A 20,388-nucleotide genomic window follows, 5' to 3' on the forward strand; every position below is an offset into this window, starting at 1 on the left:
CGTGATTCCTCTCGAGTGGAGACGGGTATGTCGGGGAACTTCTTGAGTTGCAGCAAGGGTGTGAAGGACCCTTTGGAAGTTCCAGTGGTTAGATGTGATTGGCCTCTAGAAGCCTCAGCGGAAATTGGCCTCATCTTGCCTGGAGGGCAAAACCTCCTGGATTTTCTCGAGTTGCGGCAGGTGCTCTCGACTTACGACGGGAAAGGCCAGTCCCCATGCGAGTTCCTCGGGGGCCTCTGGGGATTCCTCTCCCGTCGATGCCGGGGCCTAAGTCCTTGTGTGGAGTCGGGGCCGGAACCTGAGGATTCCTCTCCAGTGCTGACATGGATCTTGGGGTACTTCTGGAGTCTCCCCAGGGGAGTCAGTCTTCGTCTCGAATGCGGGCATGCACTTGCGCTTTCCTCCAGAGCGGTAGCAGCAGTGTCACTCAGTCCGCCTCGTGGATCAAAGGATCTATGTTTTTCCCTCGAGTCTTTCCCACGAGGCTTTCCCACGAGGCTTTCCCACAGGGCTGTCCCACGTGCACACGTGGTGGGAGTCGATCCTCGGCTTGAACGTCAAGGCAGTGCAGGGAAAACAGGTTCCTCTGGAATGGACTGACACATCTGGGGGACTCTTGGAATGGTGGCACGACCCTGGAGTTCCTCTCGCCTTTCCTTTGGAGAGCGCCTCCTCTTGAGATGCGACTGGAACGCCGGGAATTCTTTCCCTACGAAAAAGGTAAGGATCCCTCATCTCGAGCTAGGAGGCGGAAACGGGGCTCCCCTGGATGTGTGCGGGACCCCACGTGCTTCCTCTCGAGTGGAGACGGGTAGGTCGGGGAACTTCTTGAGTTGCAGCAATGGTGTGAAGGACCCTATGGAAGTTCCAGTGGTTAGATGTGATTGGCCTCGAGAAGCCTCAGCGGAAATGGGCCTCATCTCGCCTGGAGGGCAAAACCTCCTGGATTTTCTCGAGTTGCGGCAGGTGGTCTCGACTTACGACGGGGACCTCAGGGACCCGCTCTGGTGGCCTCAGGAAAGGCCAGTCCCCATGCGAGTTCCTCGGGGGCCTCTCGGGATTCCTCTCCCGTCGATGCCGGGGCCTAAGACCTTGTGTGGAGTCGGGGCCGGAACCTGAGGATTCCTCTCCAGTGCTGACATGGATCTTTGGGTACTTCTGGAGTCTCCCCAGGGGAGTCAGTCCTTGTCTCGAATGCGGGCATGCACTTGCGCTTTCCTCCAGAGCGGTAGCAATAGTGTCACGCAGTCCGCCGCGTGGATCAAAGGATCTATGGTTTTCCCTCGAGTCTTTCCCACGAGGCTTTCCCACGAGGCTTTCCCACAGGGCTGTCCCACGTGCACACGTGGTGGGAGTCGATCCTCGGCTTGAACGTCAAGGCAGTGCAGGGAAAACAGGTTCCTCTGGAATGGACTGACACATCTGGGGGACTCTTGGAATGGTGGCACGACCCTGGAGTTCCTCTCGCCTTTCCTGTGGAGAGCGCCTCCTCTTGAGATGCGACGGGAACGCCGGGAATTCTTTCCCTACGAAACAGGGAAAGGATCCCTCATCTCGAGCTAGGAGGCGGAAACGGGTCTCCCCTGGATGTGTGCGTGACCCCACGTGCTTCCTCTCGAGTGGAGACGGGTATGTCGCGGAACTTCTTGAGTTGCAGCAATGGTGTGAAGGACCCTTTGGAAGTTCCAGTGGTTAGATGTGATTGGCCTCGAGAAGCCTCATTGGAAATGGGCCTCATCTCGCCTGGAGGGCAAAACCTCCTGGATTTTCTCGAGTTGCGGCAGGTGCTCTCGACTTACGACGGGGACCTCAGGGACCCGCTCTGGTGGCCTCAGGAAAGGCCAGTCCCCATGCGAGTTCCTCGGGGGCCTCTCGGGATTCCTCTCCCGTCGATGCCGGGGCCTAAGACCTTGTGTGGAGTCGGGGCCGGAACCAGAGGATTCCTCTCCAGTGTTGACATGGATCTTGGGGTACTTCTGGTGTCTCCCCAGGGGAGTCAGTCCTCGTCTCGAATGCGGGCATACACTTGCGCTTTCCTCCAGAGCGGTAGCAGCAGTGTCACGCAGTCCGCCGCGTGGATCAAAGGATCTATGGTTTTCCCTCGAGTCTTTCCCACGAGGCTTTCCCACGAGGCTTTCCCACAGGGCTGTCCCACGTGCACACGTGGTGGGAGTCGATCCTCGGCTTGAACGTCAAGGCAGTGCAGTGAAAACAGGTTCCTCTGGAATGGACTGACACATCTGGGGGACTCTTGGAATGGTGGCACGACCCTGGAGTTCCTCTCACCTTTCCTGTGGAGAGCGCCTCCTCTTGAGATGCGACGGGAACGCCGGGAATTCTTTCCCTACGAAACAGGGAAAGGATCCCTCATCTCGAGCTAGGAGGCGGAAACGGGTCTCCCCTGGATGTGTGCGGGACCCCACGTGCTTCCTCTCGAGTGGAGACGGGTATGTCGGGGAACTTCTTGAGTTGCAGCAAGGGTGTGAAGGACCCTTTGGAAGTTCCAGTGGTTAGACGTATTGGCCTCGAGAAGCCTCAGCGGAAATGGGCCTCGTCTCGCCTGGAGGGAAAACCTCCTGGATTTTCTCGAGTTGCGGCAGGTGCTCTCGACTTACGACGGGGACCTCAGGGACCCGCTCTGGTGGCCTCAGGAAAGGCCAGTCCCCATGCGAGTTCCTCGGGGGCCTCTCGGGATTCCTCTCCCGTCGATGCCGGGGCCTAAGACCTTGTGTGGAGTCGGGGCCGGAACCTGAGGATTCCTCTCCAGTGCTGACATGGATCTTGGGGTACTTCTGGAGTCTCCCCAGGGGAGTCAGTCCTCGTCTCGAATGCGGGCATGCACTTGCGCTTTCCTCCAGAGCGGTAGCAGCAGTGTCACGCAGTCCGCCGCGTGGATCAAAGGATCTATGGTTTTCCCTCGAGTCTTTCCCACGAGGCTTTCCCACGAGGCTTTCCCACAGGGCTGTCCCACGTGCACACGTGGTGGGAGTCGATCCTCGGCTTGAACGTCAAGGCAGTGCAGGGAAAACAGGTTCCTCTGGAATGGACTGACACATCTGGGGGACTCTTGGAATGGTGGCACGACGCTGGAGTTCCTCTCGCCTTTCCTGTGGAGAGCGCCTCCTCTTGAGATGTGACGGGAACACCGGGAATTCTTTCCCTACGAAACAGGGAAAGGATCCCTCATCTCGAGCTAGGAGGCGGAAACGGGGCTCCCCTGGATGTGTGCGGGACCCCACGTGCTTCCTCTCGAGTGGAGATGGGTATGTCAGGGAACTTCTTGAGTTACAGTAATGGTGTGAAGGACCCTTTGGAAGTTCCAGTGGTTAGATGTGATTGGCCTTGAGAAGCCACAGCGGAAATGGGCCTCATCTCGCCTGGAGGGCAAAACCTCCTGGATTTTCTCGAGTTGCGGCAGGTGCTCTCGACTTACGACGGGGACCTCAGGGACCCGCTCTGGTGGCCTCAGGAAAGGCCAGTCCCCATGCGAGTTCCTCGGGGGCCTCACGGGATTCCTCTCCCGTCGATGCCGGGGCCTAAGACCTTGTGTGGAGTCGGGGCCGGAACCTGAGGATTCCTCTCCAGTGCTGACATGGATCTTGGGGTACTTCTGGAGTCTCCCCAGGGGAGTCAGTCCTCGTCTCGAATGCGGGCATGCACTTGCGCTTTCCTCCAGAGCGGTAGCAGCAGTGTCACGCAGTCCGCCGCGTGGATCAAAGGATCTATGGTTTTCCCTCGAGTCTTTCCCACGAGGCTTTCCCACGAGGCTTTCCCACAGGGCTGTCCCACGTGCACACGTGGTGGGAGTCGATCCTCGGCTTGAATGTCAAGGCAGTGCAGGGAAAACAGGTTCCTCTGGAATGGACTGACACATCTGGGGGACTCTTGGAATGGTGGCACGACCCTGGAGTTCCTCTCGCCTTTCCTGTGGAGAGCGCCTCCTCTTGAGATGCGACGGGAACGCCGGGAATTCTTTCCCTACGAAACAGGGAAAGGATCCCTCATCTCGAGCTAGGAGGCGGAAACGGGGCTCCCCTCAATGTGTGCGGGACACCACGTGCTTCCTCTCGAGTGGAGACGGGCATGTCGGGGAACTTCTTGAGTTGCAGCAAGGGTGTGAAGGACCCTTTGGAAGTTCCAGTGGTTAGATGTGATTGGCCTCGAGAAGCCTCAGCGGAAATGGGCCTCATCTCGCCTGGAGGGCAAAACCTCCTGGATTTTCTCGAGTTGCGGCAGGTGCTCTCGACTTACGACGGGGACCTCAGGGACCCGCTCTGGTGGCCTCAGGAAAGGCCAGTCCCCATGCGAGTTCCTCGGGGGCCTCACGGGATTCCTCTCCCGTCGATGCCGGGGCCTAAGACCTTGTGTGGAGTCGGGGCCGGAACCTGAGGATTCCTCTCCAGTGATGACATGGATCTTGGGGTACTTCTGGAGTCTCCCCAGGGGAGTCAGTCCTCGTCTCGAATGCGGGCATGCACTTGCGCTTTCCTCCAGAGCGGTAGCAGCAGTGTCACGCAGTCCGCCGCGTGGATCAAAGGATCTATGGTTTTCCCTCGAGTCTTTCCAACGAGGCTTTCCCACGAGGCTTTCCCACAGGGCTGTCCCACGTGCACACGTGGTGGGAGTCGATCCTCGGCTTGAACGTCAAGGCAGGGCAGGGAAAACAGGTTCCTCTGGAATGGACTGACATATCTGGGGGACTCTTGGAATGGTGGCACGACCCTGGAGTTCCTCTCGCCTTTCCTGTGGAGAGCGCCTCCTCTTGAGATGCGACGGGAACGCCGGGAATTCTTTCCGTACGAAACAGGGAAAGGATCCCTCATCTCGAGCTAGGAGGCGGAAACGGGGCTCCCCTGGATGTGTTCGGGACCCCACGTGCTTCCTCTCGAGTGGAGACGGGTATATCGGGGAACTTCTTGAGTTGCAGCAATGGTGTGAAGGACCCTTTGGAAGTTCCAGTGGTTAGATGTGATTGGCCTCGAGAAGCCTCAGCGGAAATGGGCCTCATCTCGCCTGGAGGGCAAAACCTCCTGGATTTTCTCGAGTTGCGGCAGGTGCTCTCGACTTACGACGGGGACCTCAGGGACCCGCTCTGGTGGCCTCAGGAAAGGCCAGTCCCCATGCGAGTTCCTCGGGGGCCTCTCGGGATTCCTCTCCCGTCGATGCCGGGGCCTAAGACCTTGTGTGGATTCGGGGCCGGAACCTGAGAATTCCTCTCCAGTGCTGACATGGATCTTGGGGTACTTCTGGAGTCTCCCCAGGGGAGTCAGTCCTCGTCTCGAATGCGGGCATGCACTTGCGCTTTCCTCCAGAGCGGTAGCAGCAGTGTCACGCAGTCCGCCGCGTGGATCAAAGGATGTATGGTTTTCCCTCGAGTCTTTCCCACGAGGCTTTCCCACGAGGCTTTCCCACAGGGCTGTCCCACGTGCACACGTGGTGGGAGTCGATCCTCGGCTTGAACGTCAAGGCAGGGCAGGGAAAACAGGTTCCTCTGGAATGGACTGACACATCTGGGGGACTCTTGGAATGGTGGAACGACCCTGGAGTTCCTCTCGCCTTTCCTGTGGAGAGCGCCTCCTCTTGAGATGCGACGGGAACGCCGGGAATTCTTTCCCTACGAAACAGGGAAAGGATCCCTCATCTCGAGCTAGGAGGCGGAAACGGGGCTCCCCTGGATGTGTGCGGGACCCCACGTGCTTCCTCTCGAGTGGAGACGGGTATGTCGGGGAACTTCTTGAGTTGCAGCAATGGTGTGAAGGACCCTTTGGAAGTTCCAGTGGTTAGATGTGATTGGCCTCGAGAAGCCTCAGCGGAAATGGGCCTCATCTCGCCTGGAGGGCAAAACCTCCTGGATTTTCTCGAGTTGCGGCAGGTGCTCTCGACTTACGACGGGGACCTCAGGGACCCGCTCTGGTGGCCTCAGGAAAGGCCAGTCCCCATGCGAGTTCCTCGGGGGCCTCTCGGGATTCCTCTCCCGTCGATGCCGGGGCCTAAGACCTTGTGTGGAGTCGGGGCCGGAACCTGAGGATTCCTCTCCAGTGCTGACATGGATCTTGGGGTACTTCTGGAGTCTCCCCAGGGGAGTCAGTCCTCGTCTCGAATGCGGGCATGCACTTGCGCTTTCCTCCAGAGCGGTAGCAGCAGTGTCACGCAGTCCGCCGCGTGGATCAAAGGATCTATGGTTTTCCCTCGAGTCTTTCCCACGAGGCTTTCCCACGAGGCTTTCCCACAGGGCTGTCCCACGTGCACACGTGGTGGGAGTCGATCCTCGGCTTGAACGTCAAGGCAGTGCAGGGAAAACAGGTTCCTCTGGAATGGACTGACACATCTGGGGGACTCTTGGAATGGTGGCACGACCGTGGAGTTCCTCTCACCTTTCCTGTGGAGAGCGCCTCCTCTTGAGATGCGACGGGAACGCCGGGAATTCTTTCCCTACGAAACAGGGAAAGGATCCCTCATCTCGAGCTAGGAGGCGGAAACGGGGCTCCCCTGGATGTGTGCGGGACACCACGTGCTTCCTCTCGAGTGGAGACGGGTATGTCGGGGAACTTCTTGAGTTGCAGCAAGGGTGTGAAGGACCCTTTGGAAGTTCCAGTGGTTAGATGTGATTGGCCTCGAGAAGCCTCAGCGGAAATGGGCCTCATCTCCCCTGGAAGGCAAAACCTCCTGGATTTTCTCGAGTTGCGGCAGGTGCTCTCGACTTACGACGGGGACCTCAGGGACCCGCTCTGGTGGCCTCAGGAAAGGCCAGTCCCCATGCGAGTTCCTCGGGGGCCTCTCGGGATTCCTCTCCCGTCGATGCCGGGGCCTAAGACCTTGTGTGGAGTCGGGGCCGGAACCTGAGGTTTCCTCTCCAGTGCTGACATGGATCTTGGGGTACTTCTGGAGTCTCCCCAGGGGAGTCAGTCCTCGTCTCGAATGCGGGAATGCACTTGCGCTTTCCTCCAGAGCGGTAGCAGCAGTGTCACGCAGTCCGCCGCGTGGATCAAAGGATCTATGGTTTTCCCTCGAGTCTTTCCCACGAGGCTTTCCCACGAGGCTTTCCCACAGGGCTGTCCCACGTGCACACGTGGTGGGAGTCGATCCTCGGCTTGAACGTCAAGGCAGTGCAGGGAAAACAGGTTCCTCTGGAATGGACTGACACATCTGGGGGACTCTTGGAATGGTGGCACGACCCTGGAGTTCCTCTCACCTTTCCTGTGGAGAGCACCTCCTCTTGAGATGCGACGGGAACGCCGGGAATTCTTTCCCTACGAAACAGGGAAAGGATCCCTCATCTCGAGCCAGGAGGCGGAAACGGGGCTCCCCTGGATGTGTGCGGGACACCACGTGCTTCCTCTCGAGTGGAGACGGGTATGTCGGGGAACTTCTTGAGTTGCAGCAAGGGTGTGAAGGACCCTTTGGAAGTTCCAGTGGTTAGATGTGATTGGCCTCGAGAAGCCTCAGCGGAAATTGGCCTCATCTCCCCTGGAGGGCAAAACCTCCTGGATTTTCTCGAGTTGCGGCAGGTGCTCTCGACTTACGACGGGGACCTCAGGGACCGGCTCTGGTGGCCTCAGGAAAGGCCAGTCCCCATGCGAGTTCCTCGGGGGCCTCTCGGGATTCCTCTCCCGTCGATGCCGGGGCCTAAGACCTTGTGTGGAGTCGGGGCCGGAACCTGAGGTTTCCTCTCCAGTGCTGACATGGATCTTGGGGTACTTCTGGAGTCTCCCCAGGGGAGTCAGTCCTCGTCTCGAATGCGGGCATGCACTTGCGCTTTCCTCCAGAGCGGTAGCAGCAGTGTCACGCAGTCCGCCGCGTGGATCAAAGGATCTATGGTTTTCCCTCGAGTCTTTCCCACGAGGCTTTCCCACGAGGCTTTCCCACAGGGCTGTCCCACGTGCACACGTGGTGGGAGTCGATCCTCGGCTTGAACGTCAAGGCAGTGCAGGGAAAACAGGTTCCTCTGGAATGGATTGACACATCTGGGGGACTCTTGGAATGGTGGCACGACCGTGGAGTTCCTTTCGCCTTTCCTGTGGAGAGCGCCTCCTCTTGAGATGCGACGGGAACGCCGGGAATTCTTTCCCTACGAAACAGGGAAAGGATCCCTCATCTCGAGCTAGGAGGCGGAAACGGGGCTCCCCTGGATGTGTGCGGGACCCACGTGCTTCCTCTCGAGTGGAGACGGGTATGTCGATGAACTTCTTGAGTTGCAGGAAGGGTGTGAAGGACCCTTTGGAAGTTCCAGTGGTTAGATGTGATTGGCCTCGAGAAGCCTCAGCGGAAATGGGCCTCATCTCGCCTGGAGGGCAAAACCTCCTGGATTTTCTCGAGTTGCGGCAGGTGCTCTCGACTTACGACGGGGACCTCAGGGACCCGCTCTGGTGGCCTCAGGAAAGGCCAGTCCCCATGCGAGTTCCTCGGGGGCCTCTCGGGATTCCTCTCCCGTCGATGCCGGGGCCTAAGACCTTGTGTGGAGTCGGGGCCGAAACCTGAGGATTCCTCTCCAGTGCTGACATGGATCTTGGGGTACTTCTGGAGTCTCCCCAGGGGAGTCAGTCCTCGTCTCGAATGCGGGCATGCACTTGCGCTTTCCTCCAGAGCGGTAGCAGCAGTGTCACGCAGTCCGCCTCGTGGATCAAAGGATCTATGGTTTTCCCTCGAGTCTTTCCCACGAGGCTTTCCCACGAGGCTTTCCCACAGGGCTGTCCCACGTGCACACGTGGTGGGAGTCGATCCTCGGCTTGAACGTCAAGGCAGTGCAGGGAAAACAGGTTCCTCTGGAATGGACTGACACATCTGGGGGACTCTTGGAATGGTGGCACGACCCTGGAGTTCCTCTCACCTTTCCTGTGGAGAGCGCCTCCTCTTGAGATGCGACGGGAACGCCGGGAATTCTTTCCCTACGAAACAGGGAAAGGATCCCTCATCTCGAGCCAGGAGGCGGAAACGGGGCTCCCCTGGATGTGTGCGGGACACCACGTGCTTCCTCTCGAGTGGAGACGGGTATGTCGGGGAACTTCTTGAGTTGCAGCAAGGGTGTGAAGGACCCTTTGGAAGTTCCAGTGGTTAGATGTGATTGGCCTCGAGAAGCCTCAGCGGAAATGGGCCTCATCTCGCCTGGAGGGCAAAACCTCCTGGATTTTCTCGAGTTGCGGCAGGTGCTCTCGACTTACGACGGGGACCTCAGGGACCCGCTCTGGTGGCCTCAGGAAAGGCCAGTCCCCATGCGAGTTCCTCGGGGGCCTCTCGGGATTCCTCTCCCGTCGATGCCGGGGCCTAAGACCTTGTGAGGAGTCGGGGCCGGAAACTGAGGATTCCTCTCCAGTGCTGACATGGATCTTGGGGTACTTCTGGAGTCTCCCCAGGGGAGTCAGTCCTCGTCTCGAATGCGGGCATGCACTTGCGCTTTCCTCCAGAGCGGTAGCAGCAGTGTCACGCAGTCCGCCGCGTGGATCCAAGGATCTATGGTTTTCCCTCGAGTCTTTCCCACGAGGCTTTCCCACGAGGCTTTCCCACAGGGCTGTCCCACGTGCACACGTGGTGGGAGTCGATCCTCGGCTTGAACGTCAAGGCAGTGCAGGGAAAACAGGTTCCTCTGGAATGGACTGACACATCTGGGGGACTCTTGGAATGGTGGCACGACCCTGGAGTTCCTCTCACCTTTCCTGTGGAGAGCGCCTCCTCTTGAGATGCGACGGGAACGCCGGGAATTCTTTCCCTACGAAACAGGGAAAGGATCCCTCATCTCGAGCTAGGAGGCGGAAACGGGGCTCCCCTGGATGTGTGCGGGACACCACGTGCTTCCTCTCGAGTGGAGACGGGTATGTCGGGGAACTTCTTGAGTTGCAGCAAGGGTGTGAAGGACCCTTTGGAAGTTCCAGTGGTTAGATGTGATTGGCCTCGAGAAGCCTCAGCGGAAATGGGCCTCATCTCCCCTGGAAGGCAAAACCTCCTGGATTTTCTCGAGTTGCGGCAGGTGCTCTCGACTTACGACGGGGACCTCAGGGACCCGCTCTGGTGGCCTCAGGAAAGGCCAGTCCCCATGCGAGTTCCTCGGGGGCCTCTCGGGATTCCTCTCCCGTCGATGCCGGGGCCTAAGACCTTGTGTGGAGTCGGGGCCGGAACCTGAGGTTTCCTCTCCAGTGCTGACATGGATCTTGGGGTACTTCTGGAGTCTCCCCAGGGGAGTCAGTCCTCGTCTCGAATGCGGGCATGCACTTGCGCTTTCCTCCAGAGCGGTAGCAGCAGTGTCACGCAGTCCGCCGCGTGGATCAAAGGATCTATGGTTTTCCCTCGAGTCTTTCCCACGAGGCTTTCCCACGAGGCTTTCCCACAGGGCTGTCCCACGTGCACACGTGGTGGGAGTCGATCCTCGGCTTGAACGTCAAGGCAGTGCAGGGAAAACAGGTTCCTCTGGAATGGACTGACACATCTGGGGTCTCTTGGAATGGTGGCACGACCCTGGAGTTCCTCTCACCTTTCCTGTGGAGAGCGCCTCCTCTTGAGATGCGACGGGAACGCCGGGAATTCTTTCCCTACGAAACAGGGAAAGGATCCCTCATCTCGAGCCAGGAGGCGGAAACGGGGCTCCCCTGGATGTGTGCGGGACCCACGTGCTTCCTCTCGAGTGGAGACGGGTATGTCGATGAACTTCTTGAGTTGCAGCAAGGGTGTGAAGGACCCTTTGGAAGTTCCAGTGGTTAGATGTGATTGGCCTCGAGAAGCCTCAGCGGAAATGGGCCTCATCTCGCCTGGAGGGCAAAACCTCCTGGATTTTCTCGAGTTGCGGCAGGTGCTCTCGACTTACGACGGGGACCTCAGGGACCCGCTCTGGTGGCCTCAGGAAAGGCCAGTCCCCATGCGAGTTCCTCGGGGGCCTCTGGGGATTCCTCTCCCGTCGATGCCGGGGCCTAAGACCTTGTGTGGAGTCGGGGCCGGAACCCGAGGTTTCCTCTCCAGTGCTGACATGGATCTTGGGGTACTTCTGGAGTCTCCCCAGGGGAGTCAGTCCTCGTCTCGAATGCGGGAATGCACTTGCGCTTTCCTCCAGAGCGGTAGCAGCAATGTCACGCAGTCCGCCGCGTGGATCAAAGGATCTATGGTTTTCCCTCGAGTCTTTCCCACGAGGCTTTCCCACGAGGCTTTCCCACAGGGCTGTCCCACGTGCACACGTGGTGGGAGTCGATCCTCGGCTTGAACGTCAAGGCAGTGCAGGGAAAACAGGTTCCTCTGGAATGGACTGACACATCTGGGGGACTCTTGGAATGGTGGCACGACCCTGGAGTTCCTCTCACCTTTCCTGAGGAGAGCGCCTCCTCTTGAGATGCGACGGGAACGCCGGGAATTCTTTCCCTACGAAACAGGGAAAGGATCCCTCATCTCGAGCCAGGAGGCGGAAACGGGGCTCCCCTGGATGTGTGCGGGACACCACGTGCTTCCTCTCGAGTGGAGACGGGTATGTCGGGGAACTTCTTGAGTTGCAGCAATGGTGTTAAGGACCCTTTGGAAGTTCCAGTGGTTAGATGTGATTGGCCTCGAGAAGCCTCAGCGGAAATGGGCCTCATCTCGCCTGGAGGGCAAAACCTCCTGGATTTTCTCGAGTTGCGGCAGGTGTTCTCGACTTACGACGGGGACCTCAGGGACCCGCTCTGATGGCCTCAGGAAAGGCCAGTCCCCATGCGAGTTCCTCGGGGGCCTCTCGGGATTCCTCTCCTGTCGATGCCGGGGCCTAAGACCTTGTGTGGAGTCGGGGCCGGAACCTGAGGATTCCTCTCCAATGCTGACATGGATCTTGGGGTACTTCTGGAGTCTCCCCAGGGGAGTCAGTCCTCGTCTCGAATGCGGGCATGCACTTGCGCTTTCCTCCAGAGCGGTAGCAGCAGTGTCACGCAGTCCGCCGCGTGGATCAAAGGATCTATGGTTTTCCCTCGAGTCTTTCCCACGAGGCTTTCCCACGAGGCTTTCCCACAGCGCTGTCCCACGTGCACACGTGGTGGGAGTCGATCCTCGGCTTGAACGTCAAGGCAGTGCAGGGAAAACAGGTTCCTCTGGAATGGACTGACACATCTGGGGGACTCTTGGAATGGTGGCACGACCCTGGAGTTCCTCGCGCCTTTCCTGTGGAGAGCGCCTCCTCTTGAGATGCGACGGGAACGCCGGGAATTCTTTCCCTACGAAACAGGGAAAGGATCCCTCATCTCGAGCTAGGAGGCGGAAACGGGGCTCCCCTGGATGTGTGCGGGACACCACGTGCTTCCTCTCGAGTGGAGACGGGTATGTCGGGGAACTTCTTGAGTTGCAGCAAGGGTGTGAAGGACCCTTTGGAAGTTCCAGTGGTTAGATGTGATTGGCCTCGAGAAGCCTCAGCGGAAATGGGCCTCATCTCCCCTGGAGGGCAAAACCTCCTGGATTTTCTCGAGTTGCGGCAGGTGCTCTCGACTTACGACGGGGACCTCAGGGACCCGCTCTGGTGGCCTCAGGAAAGGCCAGTCCCCATGCGAGTTCCTCGGGGGCCTCTCGGGATTCCTCTCCCGTCGATGCCGGGGCCTAAGACCTTGTGTGGAGTCGGGGCCGGAACCTGAGGTTTCCTCTCCAGTGCTGACATGGATCTTGGGGTACTTCTGGAGTCTCCCCAGGGGAGTCAGTCCTCGTCTCGAATGCGGGAATGCACTTGTGCTTTCCTCCAGAGCGGTAGCAGGAGTGTCACGCAGTCCGCCGCGTGGATCAAAGGATCTATGGTTTTCCCTCGAGTCTTTCCCACGAGGCTTTCCCACGAGGCTTTCCCACAGGGCTGTCCCACGTGCACACGTGGTGGGAGTCGATCCTCGGCTTGAACGTCAAGGCAGTGCAGGGAAAACAGGTTCCTCTGGAATGGACTGACACATCTGGGGGACTCTTGGAATGGTGGCACGACCCTGGAGTTCCTCTCGTCTTTCCTGTGGAGAGCGCCTCCTCTTGAGATGCGACGGGAACGCCGGGAATTCTTTCCCTACGAAACAGGTAAAGGATCCCTCATCTCGAGCTAGGAGGCGGAAACGGGGCTCCGCTGGATGTGTGCGGGACCCACGTGCTTCCTCTCGAGTGGAGACGGGTATGTCGATGAACTTCTTGAGTTGCAGCAAGGGTGTGAAGGACCCTTTGGAAGTTCCAGTGGTTAGATGTGATTGGCCTCGAGAAGCCTCAGCGGAAATGGGCCTCATCTCGCCTGGAGGGCAAAACCTCCTGGATTTTCTCGAGTTGCGGCAGGTGCTCTCGACTTACGACGGGGACCTCAGGGACCCGCTCTGGTGGCCTCAGGAAAGGCCAGTCCCCATGCGAGTTCCTCGGGGGCCTCTCGGGATTCCTCTCCCGTCGATGCCGGGGCCTAAGACCTTGTGTGGAGTCGGGGCCGGAACCTGAGGATTCCTCTCCAGTGCTGACATGGATCTTGGGGTACTTCTGGAGTCTCCCCAGGGGAGTCAGTCCTCGTCTCGAATGCGGGCATGCACTTGCGCTTTCCTCCAGAGCGGTAGCAGCAGTGTCACGCAGTCCGCCGCGTGGATCAAAGGATCTATGGTTTTCCCTCGAGTCTTTCCCACGAGGCTTTCCCACGAGGCTTTCCCACAGGGCTGTCCCACGTGCACACGTGGTGGGAGTCGACCTCGGCTTGAACGTCAAGGCAGTGCAGGGAAAACAGGTTCCTCTGGAATGGACTGACACATCTGGGGGACTCTTGGAATGGTGGTAACACCCTGGAGTTCCTCTCGCCTTTCCTCTGGAGAGCGCCTCCTCTTGAGATGCGACGGGAAAGCCGGGAATTCTTTCCCTACGAAACAGGGAAAGGATCCCTCATCTCGAGCTAGGAGGCGGAAACGGGGCTCCCCTGGATGTGTGCGGGAAACCACGTGCTTCCTCTCGAGTGGAGAAGGGTATGTCGGGGAATTTCTTGAGTTGCAGCAAGGGTGTGAAGGACCCTTTGGAAGTTCCAGTGGTTAGATGTGATTGGCCTCGAGAAGCCTCAGCGGAAATGGGCCTCATCTCGCCTGGAGGGCAAAACGTCCTGGATTTTCTCGAGTTGCGGCAGGTGCTCTCGACTTACGACGGGGACCTCAGGACCCGCTCTGGTGGCCTCAGGAAAGGCCAGTCCCCATGCGAGTTCCTCGGGGGCCTCTCGGGATTCTTTTCCCGTCGATGCCGGGGCCTAAGACCTTGTGTGGAGTCGGGGCCGGAACCTGAGGATTCCTCTCCAGTGCTGACATGGATCTTGGGGTACTTCTGGAGTCTCCCCAGGGAAGTCAGTCCTCGTCTCGAATGCGGGCATGCACTTGCGCTTTCCTCCAGAGCGGTAGCAGCAGTGTCACGCAGTCCGCCGCGTGGATCAAAGGATCTATGGTTTTCCCTCGAGTCTTTCCCACGAGGCTTTCCCACGAGGCTTTCCCACAGGGCTGTCCCACGTGCACACGTGGTGGGAGTCGATCCTCGGCTTGAACGTCAAGGCAGTGCAGGGAAAACAGGTTCCTCTGGAATGGACTGACACATCTGGGGGACTCTTGGAATGGTGGCACGACCCTGGAGTTCCTCTCGCCTTTCCTGTGGAGAGCGCCTCCTCTTGAGATGCGACGGGAACGCCGGGAATTCTTTCCCTACTAAACAGGGAAAGGATCCCTCATCTCGAGCTATGAGGCGGAAACGGGGCTCCCCTGGATGTGTGCGGGACCCCACATGCTTCCTCTCGAGTGGAGATGGGTATGTCGGGGAACTTCTTGAGTTGCAGTAATGGTGTGAAGGACCCTTTGGAAGTTCCAGTGGTTAGATGTGATTGGCCTCGAGAAGCCACAGCGGAAATGGGCAGCACCTCGCCTGGAGGGCAAAACCTCCTGGATTTTCTCGAGTTGCGGCAGGTGCTCTCGACTTACGACGGGGACCTCAGGGACCCGCTCTGGTGGCCTCAGGAAAGGCCAGTCCCCATGCGAGTTCCTCGGGGGCCTCTCGGGATTCCTCTCCCGTCGATGCCGGGGCCTAAGACCTTGTGTGGAGTCGGGGCCGGAACCTGAGGATTACTCTCCAGTGCTGACATGGATCTTGGGGTACTTCTGGAGTCTCCCCAGGGGAGTCAGTCCTCGTCTCGAATGCGGGCATGCACTTGCGCTTTCCTCCAGAGCGGTAGCAGCAGTGTCACGCAGTCCGCCGCGTGGATCAAAGGATCTATGGTTTTCCCTCGAGTCTTTCCCACGAGGCTTTCCCACGAGGCTTTCCCACAGGGCTGTCCCACGTGCACACGTGGTGGGAGTCGATCCTCGGCTTGAACGTCAAGGCAGTGCAGGGAAAACAGGTTCCTCTGGAATGGACTGACACATCTGGGGGACTCTTGGAATGGTGGCACGACCCTGGAGTTCCTCTCGCCTTTCCTGTGGAGAGCGCCTCCTCTTGAGATGCGACGGGAACGCCGGGAATTCTTTCCCTACGAAACAGGGAAAGGATCCCTCATCTCGAGATAGGAGGCGGAAACGGAGGCGGAAACGGGGCTCCCCTGAATGTGTGCGGGACACCACGTGCTTCCTCTCGAGTGGAGACGGGCATGTCGGGGAACTTCTTGAGTTGCAGCAAGGGTGTGAAGGACCCTTTGGAAGTTCCAGTGGTTAGATGTGATTGGCCTGGAGAAGCCTCAGCGGAAATGGGCCTCATCTCGCCTGGAGGGCAAAACCTCCTGGATTTTCTCGAGTTGCGGCAGGTGCTCTCGACTTACGACGGGGACCTCAGGGACCCGCTCTGGTGGCCTCAGGAAAGGCCAGTCCCCATGCGAGTTCCTCGGGGGCCTCTCGGGATTCCTCTCCCGTCGATGCCGGGGCCTAAGACCTTGTGTGGAGTCGGGGCCGGAACCTGAGGATTCCTCTCCAGTGCTGACATGGATCTTGGGGTACTTCTGGAGTCTCCCCAGGGGAGTCAGTCCTCGTCTCGAATGCGGGCATGCACTTGCGCTTTCCTCCAGAGCGGTAGCAGCAGTGTCACGCAGTCCGCCGCGTGGATCAAAGGATCTATGGTTTTCCCTCGAGTCTTTCCCACGAGGCTTTCCCACGAGGCTTTCCCACAGGGCTGTCCCACGTGCACACGTGGTGGGAGTGGATCCTCGGCTTGAACGTCAAGGAAGTGCAGGGAAAACAGGTTCCTCTGGAATGGACTGACACACCTGGGGGACTCTTGGAATGGTGGCACGACCCTGGAGTTCCTCTCGCCTTTCCTGTGGAGAGCGCCTCCTCTGGAGATGCGACGGGAACGCCGGGAATTCTTTCCCTACGAAACAGGGAAAGGATCCCTCATCTCGAGCTAGGAGGCGGAAACGTGGCTCCCCTGGATGTGTGCGGGACCCCACGTGCTTCCTCTCGAGTGGAGACGGGTATGTCGGGGAACTTCTTGAGTTGCAGCAAGGGTGTGAAGGACCCTTTGGAAGTTCCAGTGGTTAGACGTGATTAGCCTCGAGAAGCCTCAGCGGAAATGGGCCTCATCTCGCCTGGAGGGCAAAACCTCCTGGATTTTCTCGAGTTGCGGCAGGTGCTCTCGACTTACGACGGGGACCTCAGGGACCCGCTCTGGTGGCCTCAGGAAAGGCCAGTCCCATGCGAGTTCCTCGGGGGCCTCTCGGGATTCCTCTCCCGTCGATGCCGGGGCCTAAGACCTTGTGTGGAGTCGGGGCCGGAACCTGAGGATTCCTCTCCAGTGCTGACATGGATCTTGGGGTACTTCTGGAGTCTCCCCAGGGGAGTCAGTCCTCGTCTCGAATGCGGGCATGCACTTGCGCTTTCCTCCAGAGCGGTAGCAGCAGTGTCACGCAGTCCGCCGCGTGGATCAAAGGATGTATGGTTTTCCCTCGAGTCTTTCCCACGAGGCTTTCCCACGAGGCTTTCCACAGGGCTGTCCCACGTGCACACGTGGTGGGAGTCGATCCTCGGCTTGAACGTCAAGGCAGTGCAGGGAAAACAGGTTCCTCTGGAATGGACTGACACATCTGGGGGCCTCTTGGAATGGTGGCACGACCCTTCAGTTCCTCTCGCCTTTCCTGTGGAGAGCGCCTCCTCTTGAGATGCGACGGGAACGCCGGGAATTCTTTCCCTACGAAACAGGGAAAGGATCCCTCATCTCGAGCTAGGAGGCGGAAACGGGGCTCCCCTGGATGTGTGCGGGACCCACGTGCTTCCTCTCGAGTGGAGACGAGTATGTCGGGGAACTTCTTGAGTTGCAGCAAGGGTGTGAAGGACCCTTTGGAAGTTCCAGTGGTTAGACGGGATTAGCCTCGAGAAGCCTCAGCGGAAATGGGCCTCATCTCGCCTGGAGGGCAAAACAGCCTGGATTTTCTTGAGTTGCGGCAGGTGCTCTCGACTTACGACGGGGACCTCAGGGACCCGCTCTGGTGGCCTCAGGAAAGGCCAGTCCCCATGCGAGTTCCTCGGGGGCCTCTCGGGATTCCTCTCCCGTCGATGCCGGGGCCTAAGACCTTGTGTGGAGTCGGGGCCGGAACCTGAGGATTCCTCTCCAGTGCTGACATGGATCTTGGGATACTTCTGGAGTCTCCCCAGGGGAGTCAGTCCTCGTCTCGAATGCGGGCATGCACTTGCGCTTTCCTCCAGAGCGGTAGCAGCAGTGTCACGCAGTCCGCCGCGTGGATCAAAGGATCTATGGTTTTCCCTCGAGTCTTTCCCACGAGGCTTTCCCACGAGGCTTTCCCACAGGGCTGTCCCACGTGCACACGTGGTGGGAGTCGATCCTCGGCTTGAACGTCAAGGCAGTGCAGTGAAAACAGGTTCCTCTGGAATGGACTGACACATCTGGGGGACTCTTGAAATGGTGGTAACACCCTGGAGTTCCTCTCGCCTTTCCTCTGGAGAGCGCCTCCTCTTGAGATGCGACGGGAAAGCCGGGAATTCTTTCCCTACGAAACAGGGAAAGGATCCCTCATCTCGAGCTAGGAGGCGGAAACGGGGCTCCCCTGGATGTGTGCGGGAAACCACGTGCTTCCTCTCGAGTGGAGAAGGGTATGTCGGGGAATTTCTTGAGTTGCAGCAAGGGTGTGAAGGACCCTTTGGAAGTTCCAGTGGTTAGATGTGATTGGCCTCGAGAAGCCTCAGCGTAAATGGGCCTCATCTCGCCTGGAGGGCAAAACCTCCTGGATTTTCTCGAGTTGCGGCAGGTGCTCTCGACTTACGACGGGGACCTCAGGACCCGCTCCGGTGGCCTCAGGAAAGGCCAGTCCCCATGCGAGTTCCTCGGGGGCCTCTCGGGATTCCTCTCCCGTCGATGCCGGGGCCTAAGACCTTGTGTGGAGTCGGGGCCGGAACCTGAGGATTCCTCTCCAGTGCTGACATGGATCTTGGGGTACTTCTGGAGTCTCCCCAGGGGAGTCAGTCCTCGTCTCGAATGCGGGCATGCACTTGCGCTTTCCTCCAGAGCGGTAGCAGCAGTGTCACGCAGTCCGCCGCGTGGATCAAAGGATCTATGGTTTTCCCTCGAGTCTTTCCCACGAGGCTTTCCCACGAGGCTTTCCCACAGGGCTGTACCACGTGCACACGTCGTGGGAGTAGATCCTCGGCTTGAACGTCAAGGCAGTGCAGGGAAAACAGGTTCCTCTGGAATGGACTGACATATCTGGGGGTCTCTTGGAATGGTGGCACGACCCTGGAGTTCCTCTCGCCTTTCCTGTGGAGAGCGCCTCCTCTTGAGATGCGACGGGAACGCCGGGAATTCTTTCCCTACGAAACAGGGAAAGGATCCCTCATCTCGAGCTAGGAGGCGGAAACGGGGCTTCCCTGGATGTGTGCGGGACCCCACGTGCTTCCTCTCGAGTGGAGATGGGTATGTCGGGGAACTTCTTGAGTTGCAGCAAGGGTGTGAAGGACCCTTTGGAAGTTCCAGTGGTTAGAGGTATTGGCCTCGAGAAGCCTCAGCGGAAATGGGCCTCATCTCGCCTGGAGGGCAAAACCTCCTGGATTTTCTCGAGTTGCGGCAGGTGCTCTCGACTTACGACGGGGACCTCAGGGACCCGCTCTGGTGGCCTCAGGAAAGGCCAGTCCCCATGCGAGTTCCTCGGGGGCCTCTCGGGATTCCTCTCCTGTCGATGCCGGGGCCTAAGACCTTGTGTGGAGTCGGGGCCAGAACCTGAGGATTCCTCTCCAGTGCTGACATGGATCTTGGGGTACTTCTGGAGTCTCCCCAGGGGAGTCAGTCCTCGTCTCGAATGCGGGCATGCACTTGCGCTTTCCTCCAGAGCGGTAGCAGCAGTGTCACGCAGTCCGCCGCGTGGATCAAAGGATCTATGGTTTTCCCTCGAGTTTTTCCCACGAGGCTTTCCCACGAGGCTTTCCCACAGGGCTGTCCCACGTGCACACGTGGTGGGAGTCGATCCTCGGCTTGAACGTCAAGGCAGTGCAGGGAAAACAGGTTCCTCTGGAATGGACTGACACATCTGGGGGACTCTTGGAATGGTGGCACGACCCTGGAGTTCCTCTCGCCTTTCCTGTGGAGAGAGCCTCCTCTTGAGATGCGACGGGAACGCCGGGAATTCTTTCCCTACGAAACAGGGAAAGGATCCCTCATCTCGAGCTAGGAGGCGGAAACGGGGCTCATCTGGATGTGTGCGGGACCCACGTGCTTCCTCTCGAGTGGAGACGGGTATGTCGGGGAACTTCTTGAGTTGCAGCAAGGGTGTGAAGGACCCTTTGGAAGTTCCAGTGGTTAGATGTGATTGGCCTCGAGAAGCCTCAGCGGAAATGGGCCTCATCTCGCCTGGAGGGCAAAACCTCCTGGATTTTCTCGAGTTGCGGCAGGTGCTCTCGACTTACGACGGGGACCTCAGGGACCCGCTCTGGTGGCCTCAGGAAAGGCCGGTCCCCATGCGAGTTCCTCGGGGGCCTCTCGGGATTCCTCTCCCGTCGATGCCGGGGCCTAAGACCTTGTGTGGACTCGGGGCCGGAACCTGAGTTTTCCTCTCCAGTGCTGACATGGATCTTGGGGTACTTCTGGAGTCTCCCCAGGGGAGTCAGTCCTCGTCTCGAATGCGGGCATGCACTTGCGCTTTCCCCCAGAGCGGTAGCAGCAGTGCCACGCAGTCCGCCGCGTGGATCAAAGGATCTATGGTTTTCCCTCGAGTCTTTCCCACGAGGCTTTCCCACGAGGCTTTCCCACAGGGCTGTCCCACGTGCACACGTGGTGGGAGTCGATCCTCGGCTTGAACGTCAAGGCAGTGCAGGGAAAACAGGTTCCTCTGGAATGGACTGACACATCTGGGGGTCTCTTGGAATGGTGGCACGACCCTGGAGTTCCTCTCGCCTTTCCTGTGGAGAGCGCCTCCTCTTGAGATGCGACGGGAACGCCGGGAATTCTTTCCCTACGAAACAGGGAAAGGATCCCTCATCTCGAGCTAGGAGGCGGAAACGG

The sequence above is a fragment of the Ovis canadensis genome, chromosome 6 (genome assembly GCF_042477335.2).
Source record: "Ovis canadensis isolate MfBH-ARS-UI-01 breed Bighorn chromosome 6, ARS-UI_OviCan_v2, whole genome shotgun sequence".
In the NCBI taxonomy this organism is placed as follows: Eukaryota; Metazoa; Chordata; class Mammalia; order Artiodactyla; family Bovidae; genus Ovis; species Ovis canadensis.